The following is a 19,772-nucleotide window of genomic DNA, read 5'->3' on the forward strand; positions in this document are numbered from 1 at the left end:
GTCATTCACTAGGTCCCCTGTGTGGTTCTGGGATCTTTCCTCACCGTTCTTGTGATCATTTTGACCCCACGGGGTCAGATCTTGCATGGAGCACAGATTGAGGGAGATTATCAGTGGTCTTGTATGTCTTCCATTTTCTTATTATTGCTCCCACAGTTGATTTCATCACATCAAGCTGCTTGCCTATTGCAGATTCAGTCTTCCCAGCCTGGTGCAGGGCTACAATTTTGTTTCTGGTGTCCTTCGTCAGCTCTTTGGTCTTCACCATAGTGGAGTTTGGAGTGTGACTGTTTGAGGTTGTAGACAGGTGTCTTTTATACTGATAAAAAGTTCAAACAGGAGCCATTACTACAGGTAATGAGTGGAGTTCAGAGGAGCCTCTTAAAGAAGTTACAGGTCTGTAGAGCCAGAAATCTTGCATGGTTTTAGGTAACCAAATACTTATTTTCCACCATAATTTGAAAAATAAATCTTGCCAAATCAGACAAGGTGATTTTCTGGACTTGTTTTCTCATTTTGACTCTCATAGTTGTGGTCTACCTATGATGTCAATTACAGGCCTCTCTCCTCTTTATAAGTGGGAGAACTTGAACAATTGATGGCTGACTAAATACTTTTTTTCCCCACTGTATCTATTACCGTTGCTTGGGTTTGTAAGTGTGATAATTCCCTTCCCTCCTCTTCCTTTGGATTTTCCCTGTCCTCCACTCCCCAGTGCATTCCTCTGTTATATGTAAGTAAATATAAATATGCGTGGTATTTTCTGGTTGGGGGAACAGCACAGATGGTGGGCTAACTCAGGAGATAAGGCAATGGTGGCCCCAGCATCTTTACCTTTTAGAAGTATCCCAGGGAATAGGGCGCGCTAAGGTGCCCCCTAGTGGTAGGGACAGAGGAGCCCCGTGTCACACGAGAAGTGAGTCGTGTGACAAGTGGGGACAACAGGGATCTGTACTGGTATCAGTGCCAATCACAATGATCTGTACTGGGAGCAGTGTGGACAGCAGGGATCTGTACTGGAAGCAGTGGGCACAGCAGGGATCTGTTTTGGGAGCAGCGGGGACCACAAGGATCTTTACTGGGAGCAGTGTCGACCACAGGGATCTGTACTGGGAGCTGTGGTGACTGCAGGGATATGTACTGGGAGCAGTGGGTACCGTAGGGTTCTGTACTGAATTACGACTCACCCCAATACCCCTTTCACGAGACGTACAGGAGGGCTTCCTGAAAAAATGTTGCATTGAATGCAAGGCCTGGCCTGCCCCAAAGTTACATGCACCCCAATAAGCTTTTAAAGCCACGTACTGGAAGGGCGCAGGAAAATCCACTTTACATTATTCATTTTGTACTCCCGTACTCTTTTCTTATGCATTGACAGCAAGGTCTCCCTGCATATGCACCCCAATAAGCCTTTGTACCCGGGTACTGTATGGCCACATGAAGCAAAGTTTGTCCATGAAGTGAATGGAAGGTCTGGCCCTAATTTGCACGCACCACAATCCCCCTTGGAAGAAACGTGGGGGAGGGTTTCATAAAAAAAAAATCACATTGCAAAGGAGCGTTTCATCTATACTTGGAATGGCCATACACTAAGTGTACGGGCTGACAAAGATTTCCCCCTAGGGGTACATATCAACAAAGTGTGCAAATTTTTTTTTTTAGGGGCATCATAAACACCTTGCAAAACAGTAAGATGGTTTCCTACACAGTTGCTGCTGGGAATGTTGTGAGTTCATTTTTCCCTTCACCATTGAGGTCTGATGAACTCCCTCCTCTGGTGAAGGAAAGTAGTGAGGCTGATTACCAAACACCTGGGCAGCTAGATGATGACTGGGTGGCTGGAATTGAGGACTGGATATAAGGCAGCCGACGCCCTTCTGCCTTGCTGGTGATCCTGCTGGATTCTTGGAGACCAGTCTGATTCCTGCATCTCAAAGCTAAGTTTTTCTGCTCTGCTTTGTACACTTCAGTTTTGTTTTTGTTTTGCCTTGTTTTTTGGGAGATCTGCCATCCCCGGCGGGGGGGTGAGCTGAATTCCATTTTTGTCTCTGATCTGTTGATCTGTTGCTCTGTCTTCAGAATATACCTGAGTGCTGATATAGTCTTTTGAAGCCTAGCGACTTCAGGGCCTGTTTTTCCTATCAGTCGGTTGGCACATTTTGGATAGGGTTTTTGCGGATGGCAGACAGCGGCTTTCCTATCCTGTCCTATTTAGTTAGCTTGGGCACCATCATTTGCTCAACCTATCTTTCTGTCTGTGTTAGTGTTTTCATCTTGCTTCACCATCATTATATGTTGGGGGCTGCCTATTGCTTTGGGGTCTGCTCTGGGGCAGTTTAATTTTTCCCCTTTCTGTCTTTAGGCTATGTAGTTCTCCGGCTGTGATCGAGGGTTCTAGGGCACCGTAGGAACCCCCACGGCTACTGCTAGTTGTTGTGGATAGGTTCAGGGGTCTGCAATCCGATAGCTGCTAACCTCTCTGGTTTTTCTTGACTTAGCTGGTATTTTGTTTTTTCCTCCTTCGGTGACTCATCATAACATGGGAAGGTGCAGGTTATTATTGAAAATATGGTTGACGAATTGTTGGATGAAGTGATCAGGAAAAGGGGCATGGTGATGGCAGGAGTGGGAAAGTACATGATTAATAACAGCGATGGCTATAGGAGGTATGAGATCCAGGATCCAGCCAACAAGGATTCGTAGTTTAGCCACCACCAATTACCAGAATGTGTCTAACCCTAACCCTAAAAATATACAATCAAAAATGTGCTGTGACCATTATATGACACCAGATTTTCATACACAAACAAAATACTAATGCCAGAATAAACAGTAACAAGATGCCATAATCACAATGTGACTTCAATAAATCTATTATTACAGCGTGCAATTAATAATAAATCTTATAAACATACATCATTAGACAAAAACCATATAAATAAATTTTCACACAATTCTTGTGTATTTCATGAAGTCCCTTATAGAAGAGTCCATATTATACTGTATATGTCCTATTCCCATCTGTGATGATTCAATAGGAGAGAAGCAGTCAGAAAATACATCTGAAAATCCATCCATCAAATTCCGAACCTGAATTATAAACAACTATTGGTCTCCACTTTGCCCTTCTATATCAAGGATACAACATCTGCTTTGGGACATTTTGATGGACTGGAATTGCAGGATAACATGTTGCTGGTCACCGCAGATGTGGAGAGTCTATATACCTCCATACGACATGAGGATGGTTTGCATGCGGTATCGTGGTTTTTGCATTCCAGTAATCTTGAAAAATCTCTGATTGAGATTATAATTCTTCTTCTTGAGTTCATATTGCAGCACAACTGTCTCACTTTCAATAACCAAATTTTCCTTCAGCTCCAAGGAAAGGAACAGCCATGGGGGCTTGCTGTGCCCCCTCGTATGCCAACCTGTTCCTTGGAGCTTGGGAACGTGATATATTTCAGAGCAACCCGGTGAGCCAGATGGACAAAATCCATAAATGGATTCGTTATATTGACGACATCTTGTTCATCTGGGAGGGCTCGGTGGAACAGTTGGATGCTCTGATGATTGAGCTTAACAACAATGAATTAAACATTAAGTTGACTTACTCCCATGGTCGCAGAGTTAATTTTCTTGATGTTGACATTCAGTGTATGGGAGATAGCCATCTCTCTACTGATGTATACCGAAAACCCACGTCCACCAATGCCCTTTTACATGCGGACTCTGCACTGTTGTGAACTCATTTTCTGGTTTACCTCTGACTTCTGGTGAGGGTGGTGGAGCTGGCTGTGTTGACAGAGGAGTCGTGTGTTCTCCATCCGGGTTCCCTCTAGTGGTGACAGTAGGTAATGAAGCTGATCTAAATGGCAGAAACCTGCCACCTGAGGAGGAGGACTATGAGTGGACATCAGGAGTCTCTGACTGGATTTAAGACAGCAGACTCCCTAATTTTGTGCTGGTGATTTTTTCCTGCCCTGAGGTTCTGGTTTCCAGTTCTGTTCCTGCCTACTCAAGCTAAGTGTGCTCTGCTATTTTTTCACATGAGATTTGGTCTGGTTTACTCAGTTTTTGTGGTCAGCCAGCCCCTGCTGGGGCAGTGCTGAATTTCCATTCTTATGTCTCTGTTTATGCCAGTTTGCTTTTTGTCCCTGATCAGATTGGTCTCTTTTTGCTCTGTCTTCAGAATATACCAGAGTGCTGATATAGGGAATTGAAGTCTAGCGACTTCAGGGTTTTTGTTATCAGAAAGTGTTGGACATTTTTTGGCAGGGTTTTGTGCGTGATTGCAGACAGCATCTTTCCTTTCCTGTCCTTTCTAGTTAGTGTGGGCCCCATCGTTTGCTCAGCCTATTTTTCTATCTGTGTTTGTGTTTTCATCTTGTCTCACCGACAATACATGTTTGGGGGCTGTCTATTGCTTTGGGGTCTGCTCTGGGGCAGTTTAGATTTCCCCTTTTCTTGCTTTAGGCTTATTTAGTTCTCCGGCTGTGACGAGGCGTCTAGGATCAATGTAGGAACGCTCCACGGCTACTGCAAGTTGTGTGGATAGGATCAGGGGTCTGCAATCCACTTAGTTACCAACCTCTCTGGTTTTCTGTGGCTTAGCTTGTTTTTGTTTTTCCTCCTCGGTGACTCATTCATAACAGAATCACCAGCCATACCACAGATTCTAGGGTACTCAAAAGCAGGAAAAAAAAAAGTGTCAGAATTTTTTTTTTATATGTATTTTTTCTTCTTTTTCTCCGGGGCCGTAGGAGGATTTTTTCCTTAATGGAGATTAAGCAATTGTCTGATCGTGTGGAGCAGCTCGCTGCTGAAGTGCAGGGAATTTCCGCCTATCTCGCTCAATCACATGCTGTTGAACCAAAGATCCCTACTCCTGATGTGTTTTCTGTGAACCGGTCTAAATTTTTGAATTTTAAAAATAATTGTAAATTATTTCTTGCCTTGAAGCCTAACTCATCGGGGAGCTCTGCGCAGCAGGCTAAAATTGTCATCTCCTTGCTGCGCGGCGATCCCCAGGATTGGGCATTTTCTTTGATACCAGAAAATCCTATTCTGACTAATGTGGACGCATTTTTTCAAGCCTTGGGGTTGTTGTATGATGAACCTGATGCTATTGACCAAGCTGAGAAAGCCCTGTTGGCAGTAAACCAGGGTCAGGATTCTGCAGAGTTATACTGTCAAAAATTCCGAAAGTGGGCGGTCCTTACTACATGAATGATGGTGCCTTGGCAGGTCTCTTTCGCAAGGGCTTATCAGAAACCGTAAAAGATATTATGGTGGGATTTCCTGTTCCCTCTGGTCTTGACGATTCTGTCATTAGCCATTCAAGTTGATCAGCGATTTGGATTTCTGGATCACGGAGTGATTTACCTATACGATGGACTACTTGCTAGAGATGGGGTGAACCTTACGAAACTGGAAAAGATGTATTTGGAAGTCGCCTTGCTACACTTGTGAGGAGAGCTTTAAATTAGAACAACATGGGAAGGGAAGCAAAAGGCCAGAAAAAGCCATACACCTGACAAATGCTATTGAGAACTCTGCTATTAGAAGTGGAAAGGAAGAACAAAGACAAAAAAATCTAATTCATAAAAATATTGGAGAAAGAGAAACCAATCACAAACTAAAATGTTTCTATACTAATGCACAAAGCATGGGCAACAAACAAGGAGAATTGGAACTACTAACGCAGGAAAAGAAATATGATGTCATTGGAATCACTGAAACTTGGTGGGACGATACACATGATTGGAATACAAGGCTAGAAGGATACAACTTATTTGCAAGAAACAGACTTGATAAATGAGGAGGAGGTGTCGCATTGTATGTTAGAAACGCGTATATCTGCACAGAGATCCAAGCTTCAGAGACTGGGAGCTCTGTGGAAACTGGATAAGAATACAAGGACAGAACAATGGAAAGGACACCATTGTAAGCATTTACTACAGGCCGCCTGTGCAAGCTGAAGATATGGATGAACTGTTTATGCATCAAATGGCCAAGTTCTCCAAAAAATATGACAAAGTTGTCATGGGAGATTTCAACTATCCAGACATTTGTTGGGAATCTCTCTCAGGCAAAACTAACAGGTCAAGGAAATTCTTATCCTCTCTTGCTGACAACTTTATCTTCCAAAAGGTAGGGGAGAAAACAAGGGGAACTGCTACCTTGGATCTAATCCTTATAAACAGGGAGGAAATGGTTGAGGAGGTAAAAGTGGCTGGGACCCTAGGAGGTAGCGACCATGCTATTTTAGAATTTTGGATAACTAGAGGAGGAAGACCTGTGAAGACTCAGACGTCAAGGTTAGATTTCAGAAAGGCAGATTTTAAGGGATTCAGAAAGAGAATTGGAGGGATCCAATGGCTGGATATCCTTAAAGACAAAAATGTCCAGGAAGGATGGGAAATCTTGAAAAATGAAATTCTCAAAGCACAATTGTTAATAATTCCAAAAAGAGGGAAGAATAGGAAGCATTTAAGGAAGCCAGGATGAATGAACACAGAACTAAAGCACATGCTAGAAAGGAAGAAAAAAATGTTTATAAAATGGAAAGAGGGAGGTCTATCTAAAGAAGAATATAATGCTGTCTGCAGATCCTGCAGGGCACAAATCAGATTAGCTAAAGCTGACAATGAATTGAGGCTTGCAAGAGATGTCAAAAGCAATAATAAAGGATTTTGGGGATATGTCAAAAGTAAAAGAAAAGTCAAAGATGCTATATGATTTTTACAGGATGAAAATGATGAAATGGTAAGACAGGATGCTGAGAAGGCCGAACTTTTAAATTCCTATTTAGCATCTGTTTTCTCTCAGAAAGGAAATGTAACATCAACTGTTATGAGCTCATTTTCTCCTTCACCTTTGATGTCCGATGAACGCCCTCTGCTGGTGAAAGGAGGTAGTGAAACTGATTTGGATGGGAAAAACCTGTCATCTGAACAGGTGGAGTGTGATTGGACATCCGGAATCTCTGAGTGGATATAAGGCCGCCGACGCCCTGTAGGGTTGCTGGTGATCCTCTCTGCTCTGAGCTCTGGCCTCCAGTTTAGTCCTGTCTACTAAAGCTAAGTTTTTGCTCTGCTATTGTTCCATGAGATTTTGTCTGGTTTACTTAGTGTTTGTGTTCAGCAAGCCCTAGCTGGGACTGGCTGAACTCCATTTTTGTCTCTGATCAGTTGATCTCTTTGCTATGTTTTCAGAATATACCTGAGTGTTGATATAGTGATTTTGAAGTCTAGTCACTTCAGGGCCTTTTCTATCAGACGTGTTGGACATTATTTTTGGCAGGGTTTTTGCGTGATTGCAGACAGTTGCCTTTCTTTCCTGTCCTATCTAGTTAGTGAGGGCCCCATCGTTTGCTCAGCCTATCTTTCTATCTGTGTCTGTGTTTTCATCTTGTTTTCACCGTCAATACATGTTGGGGGCTGTCTATTGCTTTGGGGTCTGCTCTGAGGCAGTTTAGATTTCCCCTTTCTTTCTTTAGGTTTATTTAGCTCTCCGGCTGTGAACGAGGTGTCTAGGACCACCGTAGGAACACCCCACGGCTACTGTTAGTTGTTGTGAATAGGATCAGGGGTCTGCAATCCGCTAGCTACCAACCTCTCCGGTTTTCTGGACTTAGCTTGTATTTTTGTTTTTTCCTCCTCCGGTGACTCATTCATAACAGAATCACCAGCCATACCGCAGATTCTAGGGTACTCAATAGCAGGAAAGAATTGTAAAAAAAAAAGGGTCAGAATTTTTTTTTTTTTAAATGTGTATTTTTTTCCTCTTTTTCTCTGGGGCCGTAGGAGGAATTTTCTTAATGGAGATTAAGCAATTGTCTGATCGTGTGGAGCAGCTGGCTGCTGAAGTGCGGGGAATTTCCGCCTATCTTGCTCATTCACATGCTGCTGAACCAAAGATTCCTACTCCTGATGTGTTTTTTTGGGATCGGTCTAAATTTTTGAATTTTAAGAATAATTGTAAATTATTTCTTGCCTTGAAGCCTAACTCATCGGGGAGCTCTGCGCAGCAGGTTAAAATTGTCATCTCTTTGCTGCGCGGTGATCCCCAGGATTGGGCGTTTTCTTTGACACCTGATGATCCTATTCTAACTAATGTGGATGCATTTTTTCAAGCCTTGGGGTTGTTGTATGATGAACCTAATGCTATTGATCAGGCTGAAAAGGCCCTGTTGGCATTGAGCCAGGGTCAGGATTCTGCAGAGTTCTACTGTCAAAAATTCCGAAAGTGGACGGTCCTTACTACCTGGAATGATGGTGCCTTGGCAGCTCTCTTTCGGAAGGGTTTGTCAGAAACCGTAAAAGATACTATGGTGGGATTTCCTGTTCCCTCTGGTCTTGACGATTCTATGTCATTAGCCTTTCAGGTTGATCGGCGTTTACGTGAACGTAAAAGTACACGAGAAATGTTGCCACCTGTTGAACAAATGTCTGAACCTATGCAATGTGATAGAGTTTTGTCTAGGGTGCAACGTCAGGAGTTCAGAAGGCGTAATAAGTTGTGTTTTTTCTGTGGAGATGCCTCTCATATGATTTCTGTCTCCCCTAAACGAGAGAAACGTTTTGCACACACATTTGCTGTGGGTGGTGTTCAACCTAAGTTTCTTTTGCCAATTACTCTGATCTGCTCCCGGTCCACATTTTCCGCTAAGGCTTTTGTGGATTCGGGAGCGGCTCTGAACCTGATGGACTTTGATTTTGCTAAACGTTGTGGGTTTCCTATGACACCTCTGCGGATGCCTATCCCTTTGAGGGGTATTGATGCTACTCCTTTGATGAAGAATAAACCTCAGTTTTGGACCCAGGTGATAATGCGGGTCGCCCCAGACCAACAACAAAATTGCAGATTTTTAGTGTTGCATAATCTGCATGATACCATTGTTCTGGGATTTCCCTGGTTGCAAATCCATAATCCAGTTTTGGATTGGAAATCTGTGTCTGTGGTGAGTTGGGGTTGTCGGTGTGCTCTTGGTGACGCTCCTGTTTTCTCCACCTCTCCCCAGTCGCATGATGTTCCTGACTATTTGGCTGATTTTTATGATGTATTTAGTGAGAATGAGTCTGCGTCTCTGCCTCCTCATAGGAGTTATGACTGTGCAATTGAGTCGAGCCCTGGGTTTAAATTTCCCAAGGGTCGACTTTTCAATTTATCTGTACCCGAGCACGAGGCTATGTGATCCTATATTAAGGAGTCGTTGGAGAAGGGTCATATTAGACCATATCTTCACCCTTGAGTGCTGGGGTTTTTTTGTGGCCAAGAAAGATGGTTCATTAAGGCCTTGTATTGACTATCATACCCTCAACAAAATTACTGTTAAATATCAGTATCCGTTAACCCTGATTTCTGATCTATTCTCCAGAGTTAAAGGTGCTTGCTGGTTTACCAAGCTTGACCTCAGGGGGCGTATAATCTTATTCGCATTAAGCATGGGGATGAATGGAAGACGGCGTTTAATACTCCGGAGGGACATTTTGAGTACCTGGTGATGCCTTTTGGGCTCACTAATGCCCCTTCTGTCTTCCAATCCTTCATGAACGATATTTTCCGAGACTTTGTGGATAAATTTTTGATTATCTATTTGGATGATATTTTGATCTTTTCCAAGGATTGGGACTCCCATGTGGAACATGTTCGGACTGTGTTCCCGATTTTGAGGGAGAATTCCCTGTATGTTAATTGATCGAAATGCCTTGTTGGTGTACAGAGGATTTCATTTTTGGGATTTATTTTGTCTCCGTCAACTATTGAAATGGACCCGGCAAAGGTACAGGCCATTTATGATTGGGTTCAGCCCACTTCTTTGAAGGCCCTCCAGAAGTTTTTGGGTTTTGCTAAGTTTTATCGTAAATTTATAGCTAATTTTTCTGGTATTGCCAAACCATTGACTGATTTGACTAAGAAGGGTGCTGATGTGCTGAATTGGTCTCGAGAGGCTGTTTCTTCCTTTCAGGAGCTGAAGCGGAGGTTCACTTCTGCTCCAGTTTTGCGGCAACCTAATGTCTCACTCCCGTTTCAGGTAGAGGTGGATGCTTCTGAGATTGGTGAGGGAGCTGTTTTGTCCCCAAAAGATCCGGTAACATCTAAAATGAATCCCTGTGCTTTCTTTTCCCGAAAGTTCTCCCCATCCGAACGCAACTATGATGTGGGGAATCGGGAACTGTTAGCCATGAAATGGGCATTTGAGGAGTGGAGACATTGGTTGGAGGGAGCTAAACATCAAGTCGTGGTCCTCACTGACCACAAGAATTTGATTTATCTTGAGTCTGCCAAATACTTGAATCCTAGACAGGCTAGGTGGGCCTTGTTTTTCACACGTTTTGATTTTGTGGTCTCTTTTCTTCCGGGCACTAAGAATGTCAAGGCAGACGCCCTCTCTAGGAGTTTCTTTGCTGATTCTCCTATTGTGACCAAGCCTGCTACCATCTTAGGTGAGGGGGTAGTTCTTTCTGCCATCTCTCCCGATTTGAGACGTGCGCTGGAAGAGTTTCAGGAGGACAAACCTGAGCATTGTCCCATTGGAAAATTGTATGTTCCTGACCAGTGGAGGAAGAGAGTAATGTCTGAAGTTCATTGCTCCGCATTGGCTGGTCATCCGGGTATTTTTGGTACTAGAGATTTGGTGAGTCGGTCTTTTTGGTGGTCCGCCTTGTCTTGTGATGTCAGGAATTTTGTGCAGTCCTGTGGGACTTGCTCCCGGTCTAAACCTTGTTCTCGCTCTAGTGGGTTGTTGATGCCTTTGCCTGTGCCCAGGAGGCCATGAACCCATATTTCAATGGATTTTATCTCTGATATGCCTGTCTCTCAGAGAATGACTGTTATCTGGGTGATTTGTGATAGGTTCTCTAAGATGGTTCATCTTGTACCACTCCCTAAGTTGCCATCTTCCTCTGAGTTGGTGCCCTTGTTTTTGCAACAGGTGGTTCGCTTGCATGGGATTCCTGAGAACATTGTATCTGACAGAGGAGTTCAGTTTGTTTCTAAATTTTGGAGGACTTTTTGTTCCAAGCTGGGAATTCAGTTGTCCTTCTCCTCTGCGTTTCACCCTCAGACCAATGGGCAGACGGAGAGAACAAACCAGACTTTGGAGTCTTATTTGAGAAGTTTTATTTCTGCTGATCAGGATGATTGGGTTTCATTTTTGCCCTTGGCCAAATTTGCTTTAAATAATAGAGCTAGTTCTGCCACTTTGATGTCACTTTTTTTTGTAACTTTGGGTTTCATCCTCGATTCTCTTCAGGGCAGGTGGAGTCTTCTGCCTGCCCAGGTGTTGACACTGTGGTGGAGAGAATGCACCAGATCTGGGACCAAGTGGTGGATCAGTTGTCTCTCTCCCAGGAAAAGGCCCAGCGGTTTTCCAACCGGCATAGGACCATTGGTCCTCGGTTTAAGGTGGGTGATATGGTTTGGTTGTCATCAAAGAATATCTTTATGAAGGTGGCTTCTCCAAAGTTTAAACCTAGATTTATTGGACCTTACAAGATTTTGGAGATTATTAATCCGGTCTCTTTTCGATTGGCTCTTCCTGTTACATTCAAGATCCATAACGTGTTTCATAAGTCTCTGTTAAAGAGGTTTGTTGAGCCAGTAGTTCCTGTGGTGGCACCTCCTGACTCTGTATTGGTTGAAGGTAATGTGGAATATGAGGTTGAGAAGATACTGGATTCTCGTCTGGCTAGACGGAGACTCCAGTATTTGGTTAAGTGGAAGGGTTATGGCCAGGAGGATATTTCTTGGGTCTCTGCATCCGATATTCATGCCGAAAGATTTGTTCGTGCTTTTCATCGGGCTCATCCTGATCGCCCTGGTGTCATGGATGAGGGTTCGGTGGCCCCTCCTCAAGGGGGAGGTACTGTTATGAGCTCATTTTCTCCTTCACCTTTGATGTCCGATGAACTCCCTCTGCTGGTGAAAGGAGGTAGTGAAACTGATTTGGATGGGAAAAACCTGTCATCTGAACAGGTGGAGTGTGATTGGACATCCGGAATCTCTGAGTGGATATAAGGCCGTCGACGCCCTGCTGGGTTGCTGGTGATCCTCTCTGCTCTGAGCTCTGGCCTCCAGTTTAGTGCTGTCTACTTAAGCTAAGTTTTTGCCCTGCTATTGTTCCATGAGATTTTGTCTGGTTTACTTAGTGTTTGTGTTCAGCCAGCCCTGGCTGGGACTGGCTGAACTCCATTTTTGTCTCTGATCAGTTGATCTCTTTGCTCTGTTTTCAGAATATACCTGAGTGCTGATATAGTGATTTTGAAGTCTAGTGACTTCAGGGCCTTTTCTATCAGACGTGTTGGACATTATTTTTGGCAGGGTTTTTGCGTGATTGCAGTCAGTTGCTTTTCTTTCCTGTCCTATCTAGTTAGTGAGGGCCCCATCGTTTGCTCAGCCTGTCTTTCTGTCTGTGTTTGTGTTTTCATCTGTTTTCAGCGTCAATACATGTTGGGGGCTGTCTATTGCTTTGGGGTCTGCTCTGGGGCAGTTTAGATTTCCCCTTTCTTTCTTTAGGTTTATTTAGTTCTCCGGCTGTGAACGAGGTGTCTAGGACACCGTAGGAACCCCCCATGGCTACTGTTAGTTGTTGTGAATAGGATCAGGGGTCTGTAATCCGCTAACTACCAACCTCTCCGGTTTTCTGGACTTGGCTTGTATTTTTTTTTTTCCTCCTCCGGTGACTCATTCATAACATAGATCAGCTCCATTACCTCCATTAGCCACCAGAGGGAGTCCAGAAAGAGAACCAGCTCCACTACCTTCACTAGAAACCAGAGGTAGGCCAGAAAGTGAATTCACAACAGTACCCCCCCCTTGAGGAGGGGTCACCGAACCCTCATCTACGCCACCAGGCCGATCAGGATGGGCCAGGTGAAAAGCACGAACCAACCTATCGGCATGAATGTCAGAGGCAGAGACCCAAGAATTATCTTCCTGGCCATAACCCTTCCATTTGACCAAGTACTGGAGTCTCTGTCTAGCCAAATGAGAATCCAATAGTTTCTCTACTTCATATTCCACATTGCCTTTAACCAATACAGGGTCAGGAGGCGCTGCCATAGGAACTACTGGCTCCACAAACCTCTTCAACAGAGATTTATGAAACACGTTATGGATCTTAAACGTAGCTGGAAGAGCCAATCGAAAAGAAACAGGATTAAGAATCTCCAAAATCTTATAAGGTCCAATGAATCTTGTGTGATAAAACACTCCGGGATCGCCTTTGCTGGGGTCAAAGGTCACGTGCGTTCAGCATGAAACTCAGGCGCAGAGCTGGGATTCGGTTATAACTGACACTGGGTCAGGTTTATTAATGGTGAAAGCAATGCATAAAGAAATAAAACATAAAACAAATCCTTGCCTGTCCGGCACTAACTAAACAAAGTACAACCTAACTACCAACTGGCGGGCTTCTCCCGTCCAGCCAAACCACAGTTGCAGTGGGCACTGCTCTCACACACGTGTGTCTCTCACACAGACAGGCTCTCTGTGTTCCCAGGCTGAGACACTCACACAACCACCTGGCATCCTTTTATATCCACCTCCCATTATTCATTAGCAAGCAGGTGCGATACTGACCAGACTAGGCCACATAGGAAAGGAATCTGGGCGAGATATACCTGCCCTCATCCACTATTCCCACATGATTCTCACATATCCCCCCCCCTCTGCTCAGACCTCTCCGGTCGAGCAATGACACCCGCCAAACAGTGCACTCGGGACAGGGCATCTGCATTCCCATCTGTACCCCTGGGCGGTGCTCCACCGTAAAAGTGTAGGCCTGCAGGGCAAGGAACCACCGGGTCACCCGGCTATTTCGTTCCTTGTTCAAGTGCATCCACTTGAGAGGGGCATGGTCCGTGATCAGCCTGAAATTTCGGCCCACCAGGTAATATTTGAGGGCCTCTAGAGCCCACTTAATGGCGAGGCACTCTTTTTCTACGACTGCATACCTTTGCTCGTGTTTATTCAGCTTCCTGCTGAGATAGAGGACTGGGTGCAGCCCCGATACCGGTATCAGAGGCATCCGTTTGTACCACAAACTCGCTGCAGAAGTCCGGAGTCACCAGTACGGGCTGAGAGCAAAGTTCCCGTTTTAGCCTATGGAAGGCTTCTTCAGCCGCTAAACTCCATTTAATCATGACGGAGTCTTTCCCTTTTGTAAGATCCGTCAGGGGGGTAGCGATGGCTGCAAAATTGGGTATGAACCGGCGATAATAGCCGGCGATCCCCAGGAAGACTTGCACCTGCTTCTTGTTGACAGGTTGTGGCCAGTCCTGAACCGCCTGAATCTTATCAACCTGGGGTTTAACAACACCCCTCCCAATTACATACCCCAAATACCGGGCTTCTTCTAGCCCGATGTGACATTTCTTGGGGTTCGCGGTTAGACCTGCCTCCCACAGGTCGTCAATCACAGCTTGTACTTTCTGGAGATGAGTCTCCCAGTCCAAGCTGTAAATGACAATGTCGTCCAAATAGGCCGAAGCGTACTGCCTATGTGGCCTCAGGACTCGATCCATCAGTCTCTGGAAGGTCGCCGGTGCCCCGTGCAGTCCAAACGGCATATACACATACTGAAATAGACCTTCCGGCGTAGCAAATGCCGTCTTTTCTCTGGCAGCCTCCACCAGAGGGATCTGCCAATACCCCTTTGTTAGGTCTAGGGTCGTAATATACCGGGCTTTTCCTAACCGATCTATTAACTCGTCGACCCGGGGCATAGGGTAGGCATCAAATTTTGAGACCGCATTCAGTTTCCTGAAGTCATTGCAGAACCGGATGGTGCCGTCCGGTTTAGGAATTAGCACAATCGGGCTGGACCAAGCACTGTGCGATTCCTCAATGACACCTAACTCTAACATTGCCTTCACTTCTCGGGAAACGGCTTCACGGCGCGCTTCCGGGATTCGGTAGGGCTTTACGTGAACTGTGACACCAGGTTCTGTTACGATGTCATGTTTCATTAGCGTAGTCTGCCCGGGTTTTTCTGAGAAAAACTTTTGGTTGTGAAGTAGAAACTGCCTGACCTCAGTCTTTTGCCGCTCCGAGAGAGTCTCTGCAACCCGTACCGGAGGTACGGTATGTGAGCAGACGGGACGGGCCAGCTCCGCTGACAAGGCAGCCCGATCCTTCCAGGGCTTTATCAGATTTACATGATAAATCTGTTCAGGTTTCCGCTTACCTGCCTGGTATACTTTGTAGTTTACTTCACCAACTCTTTCCTTAATCTCAAAGGGGCCCTGCCACTTTGCCAGGAACTTACTGTCCCACGCAGCAATGGCATAAAGTGAGACTAGGGACTTTTTTTTTTTTAAGTGGCGGAGGAATACAGTGCGGAAGGATACCTACCTTCCGTCATTGGATTCCTGCAGCCCGTAGAGAACGGCAGCATCATCTGATGCTGCAGTTCTCTACCCAAGATCGTCGTGGGACACACTCGTGGACTGCTTCGGATCGTGGGTGAGTATTTTTGTGGTTTGTTATGTTAATATTTATTCCGGAAAAGACAATGGCTTCGGGGAACAATGTGACAAGTATTGGTAAGTATGTTACTCTATGTTATATGTACTGTATGTCTATGTATGTATTGTATGAATGTATTGTATGTATGTAGTATATATGTGGTATGTATGTAGCATGTAGTATGTATGTAGTATGTATGTAGCATGCATGTAGCATGCAGTATGTATGTAGCATGCATGTAGTATATATGTAGTATGTATGTAGCATGCATGTAGTATATATGTAGTATGTATGTAGCATGTATGTAGTATGTATGTGGTATGTATGTAGCATGTAGTATGTATGTAGCATGCATGTAGTATATATGTAGAATGTATGTAGCATGTAGTATGTATGTAGTATGTATGTAGTATGTATGTGGTATGTATGTAGCATGTAGTATGTATGTAGCATGCATGTAGTATGTATGTAGCATGCATGTAGTATGTATGTGGTATGTATGTAGTATGTATGTAGTATGTATGTAGTATATATGTAGTATGTATGTAGCATGCATGTAGTATATATGTAGTATGTATGTAGCATGTATGTAGTATGTATGTGGTATGTATGTAGCATGTAGTATGTATGTAGCATGCATGTAGTATATATGTAGTATGTATGTAGCATGTAGTATGTATGTAGTATGTATGTAGTATGTATGTGGTATGTATGTAGCATGTAGTATGTATGTAGCATGCATGTAGTATGTATGTAGCATGCATGTAGTATGTATGTAGTATGTATGTAGTATGTATGTAGTATGTATGTAGTATGTATGTAGCATGCATGTAGTATGTATGTAGTATGTATGTAGTATGTATGTGGTATGTATGTAGCATGTAGTATGTATGTAGCATGCATGTAGTATGTATGTAGTATGTATGTAGTATGTATGTGGTATGTATGTAGCATGTAGTATGTATGTAGCATGCATGTAGTATGTATGTAGCATGCATGTAGTATGTATGTGGTATGTATGTAGCATGCATGTAGTATGTATGTAGTATGTATGTAGCATGCATGTAGTATGTATGTAGTATGTATGTAGCATGCATGTAGTATGTGTGTAGTATGTATGTAGTATGTATGTGGTATGTATGTAGCATGTAGTATGTATGTAGCATGCATGTAGTATATATGTAGTATGTAGTATGTATGTGGTATGTATGTAGCATGTAGTATGTATGTAGCATGCATGTAGCATGCATGTAGTATGTATGTAGCATGCATGTAGTATGTATGTAGTATGTATGTAGTATGTATGTAGCATGCAGTATGTATGTAGTATGTATGTAGTATATATTTAGTATGTATGTAGCATGTAGTATGTATGTAGCATGCATGTAGTATGTATGTAGTATTTTTTTTTTTTTTTTTTAACATTTAACACATTAGCCGGATGATGGGACTACTACTGTCCCATCATTGGCTAATGTGTCAATCACTGTCATGGTAGCAGGCATCGCCCGATGGGACTTGTAGTCCCATCGGACGATGCTTGCACAGACCCCCGGACATCAGCACAGCCCCCCGGCAGGCCGGCACAGCCCCCCGGCAGGCCGGTACAGACCCCCACAGGGTGCATAGACCACCGGCAGGCCGGCACAGCCCCCCGGCAGGCCGGTACAGACCCCCACAGGGTGCACAGACCACCGGCAGGCCGGCACAGCCCCCCGGCAGGCCGGTACAGACCCCCACAGGGTGCACAGACCACCGGCAGGCCGGCACAGCCCCCCGGCAGGCCGGTACAGACCCCGGGCAGTCCACACAGCCCCCCGGCAGGCCGGCACAGCCCCCCGGCAGGCCGGCAGAGACCCCCGGAAGGCCCGAAATGACGGCGCATCATGATACGCACACACCGCGCATCATGATGACGTCAGTCTGTCAATCAACTTTGAACTTCCGATTCCGATGCCGAATTCCGATATTGAAAAAATATCGGAAGTCGGTATCGGAATTCCGATACAGCAAGTATCGGCCGATACCCGATACTTGCGGTATCGGAATGCTCAACACTAGTCACCACACTTCCCGAGTCTAACAATGCCACCACATTTTTGCCATCAACAGTTAAATCACACAAGTGTTTTTCCGCATCCTTTTGACCGGTATTCACACTCACTACCCGTGCAACCATAGACATGCGGTTTTTAGAGTCTGTGACGTCGCACTGCATGGGTTCAGTAGTGACCGGACAGTTCACAGCAATATGTCCCATCTCTTGGCAGCGGAAACACCTAACGGGCCCCTTGCTTAGACCATAGTTCGTTACTCTTGGCCTCGCAGTGTGGGCAGTCCCATTTTCCTCCCCCACTGTCTTAGGGATTTTTCCATCTCCCCTACTCCCTGGAACAGTCTTACCGGTTCCACGTGGAGATGATGAAGAACGAGGTGGGGTAATGTCATCTCGGAGTCCTTCCGCCACGGAGTAACATTCAACCAGATCCACCAGTTGATCTGCCGTCGTAGGATTTCCATGGCTTACCCACTTCCTCAGGGCTGGCAGTAGAGCTCTCAGGTACTTGTCCATGACGACTCTCTGGATTATCTCTGGCGCTGTCAGCACCTCGGGTTGTAGCCACTTCTTCGTCACGTGGATCAGGTCGAACATCTGTGACCGCGGTGGTTTATCCGGCTGATAAGTCCATTGATGCACTCTCTGTGCACGGACAGCGGTCGTCACTCCCAGCCGGGCCAAGATCTCTGCTTTCAGTTTGTCAAAGTCCTGCGCAGCTTCAGGCTCTAAGTCATAATAAGCCTTTTGGGCCTCACCGGAAAGAAACGGGGCAATCAGGCCGGCCCATCGTGCCTTCGGCCATTTTTCTCGTACCGCCGTCCGTTCAAACGTGGTCAGGTATGCCTCGACATCATCTTCGGTCGTCATCTTCTGCCAGTACCGACTCACGTGAATCACTCTCGACTCGGCTTCCAGGTTAACCTCATGTAGGCTTGCCAGGCGCTGCGCCACCTGCTGGAGAAGCGAACGATCGGTAGCTGTCATGTCCACCAACTCCTTCAGCTGGGCCATCATCACCCGATTAGCTTCTTGCTGGATGGCGGTGGACTGTACCAGCGCTTTCACCACGTCCTCCATGCTCATGCTTGCAACGTGATGCCCGCATTCTCCACCACAATGTGATAAAACACTCCGGGATCGCCTTTGCTGGGGTCAAAGGTCACGTGCGTTCAGCATGAAACTCAGGCGCAGAGCTGGGATTCGTGTATAACTGACACTGGGTCAGGTTTATTAACGGTGAAAGCAATGCATAAAGGAAATAAAACATAAAACAAATCCTTGCCTGTCCGGCACTAACTAAACAATGTACAACCTAACTACCAACTGGCGGGCTTCTCCCGTCCAGCCAAACCACAGTTGCAGTGGGCACTGCTCTCACTCACAGGTGTCTCTCACACAGACAGGCTCTCTGTGTTCCCAGGCTGAGACACTCACACAACCACCTGGCATCCTTTTATATCCACCTCCCATTATTCATTAGCAAGCAGGTGCGATACTGACCAGACTAGGCCACATAGGAAAGGAATCTGGGCGAGATATACCTGCCCTCATCCACTATTCCCACATGATTCTCACACTTGGCTTTAACTTTGGAGACGCAACCTTCAAGGGAATATTCTTTGATGACAACCAAACCAGATAGTAACATAGTAACATAGTTATTAAGGTTGAAGGGAGACTTTAAGTCCATCTAGTTCACCCCATATCCTATCCTAACTTGCCCTAACATGTTGATCCAGAGGAAGGCAAAAAAAACCCCATGTGGCAAACAGTAAGCTTCACATTGGGGAAAAAAATTCCTTCCCGACTCCACATACAGCAATCAGACTAGCTCCCTGGATCAACGCAATATCAAGGAAACTAGTGTATATACCCTGTAATATTATACTTTCCAAGAAAGGCATCCAGTCCCTTCTTAAATTTTAGTAGTGAATCACTCATTACAACATCATATGGCAGAGAGTTCCATAGTCTCACTGCTCTTACAGTAAAGAATCCGCGGCTGTGAGTATGCTGAAACCTTCTTTCCTCCAGACGTAGAGGATGCCCCCTTGTCCCCGTCACAGGTCTAAGAGTAAAAAGATCATTAGAAAGGTCTCTGTACTGTCCCCGCATATATTTATACATTGTAATAAGATCACCCCTAAGCCTTCGATTCTCCAAACTAAATAACCCCAAGTGTAATAACCTGTCTTGGTATTGCAGACCCCCCAGTTCCCTAATAACCTTGGTCGCTCTT

Source organism: Dendrobates tinctorius, unplaced genomic scaffold (genome assembly GCF_039654945.1).
Source record: "Dendrobates tinctorius isolate UK_male_01 unplaced genomic scaffold, ASM3965494v1 ptg000423l, whole genome shotgun sequence".
NCBI classification, from domain to species: Eukaryota; Metazoa; Chordata; class Amphibia; order Anura; family Dendrobatidae; genus Dendrobates; species Dendrobates tinctorius.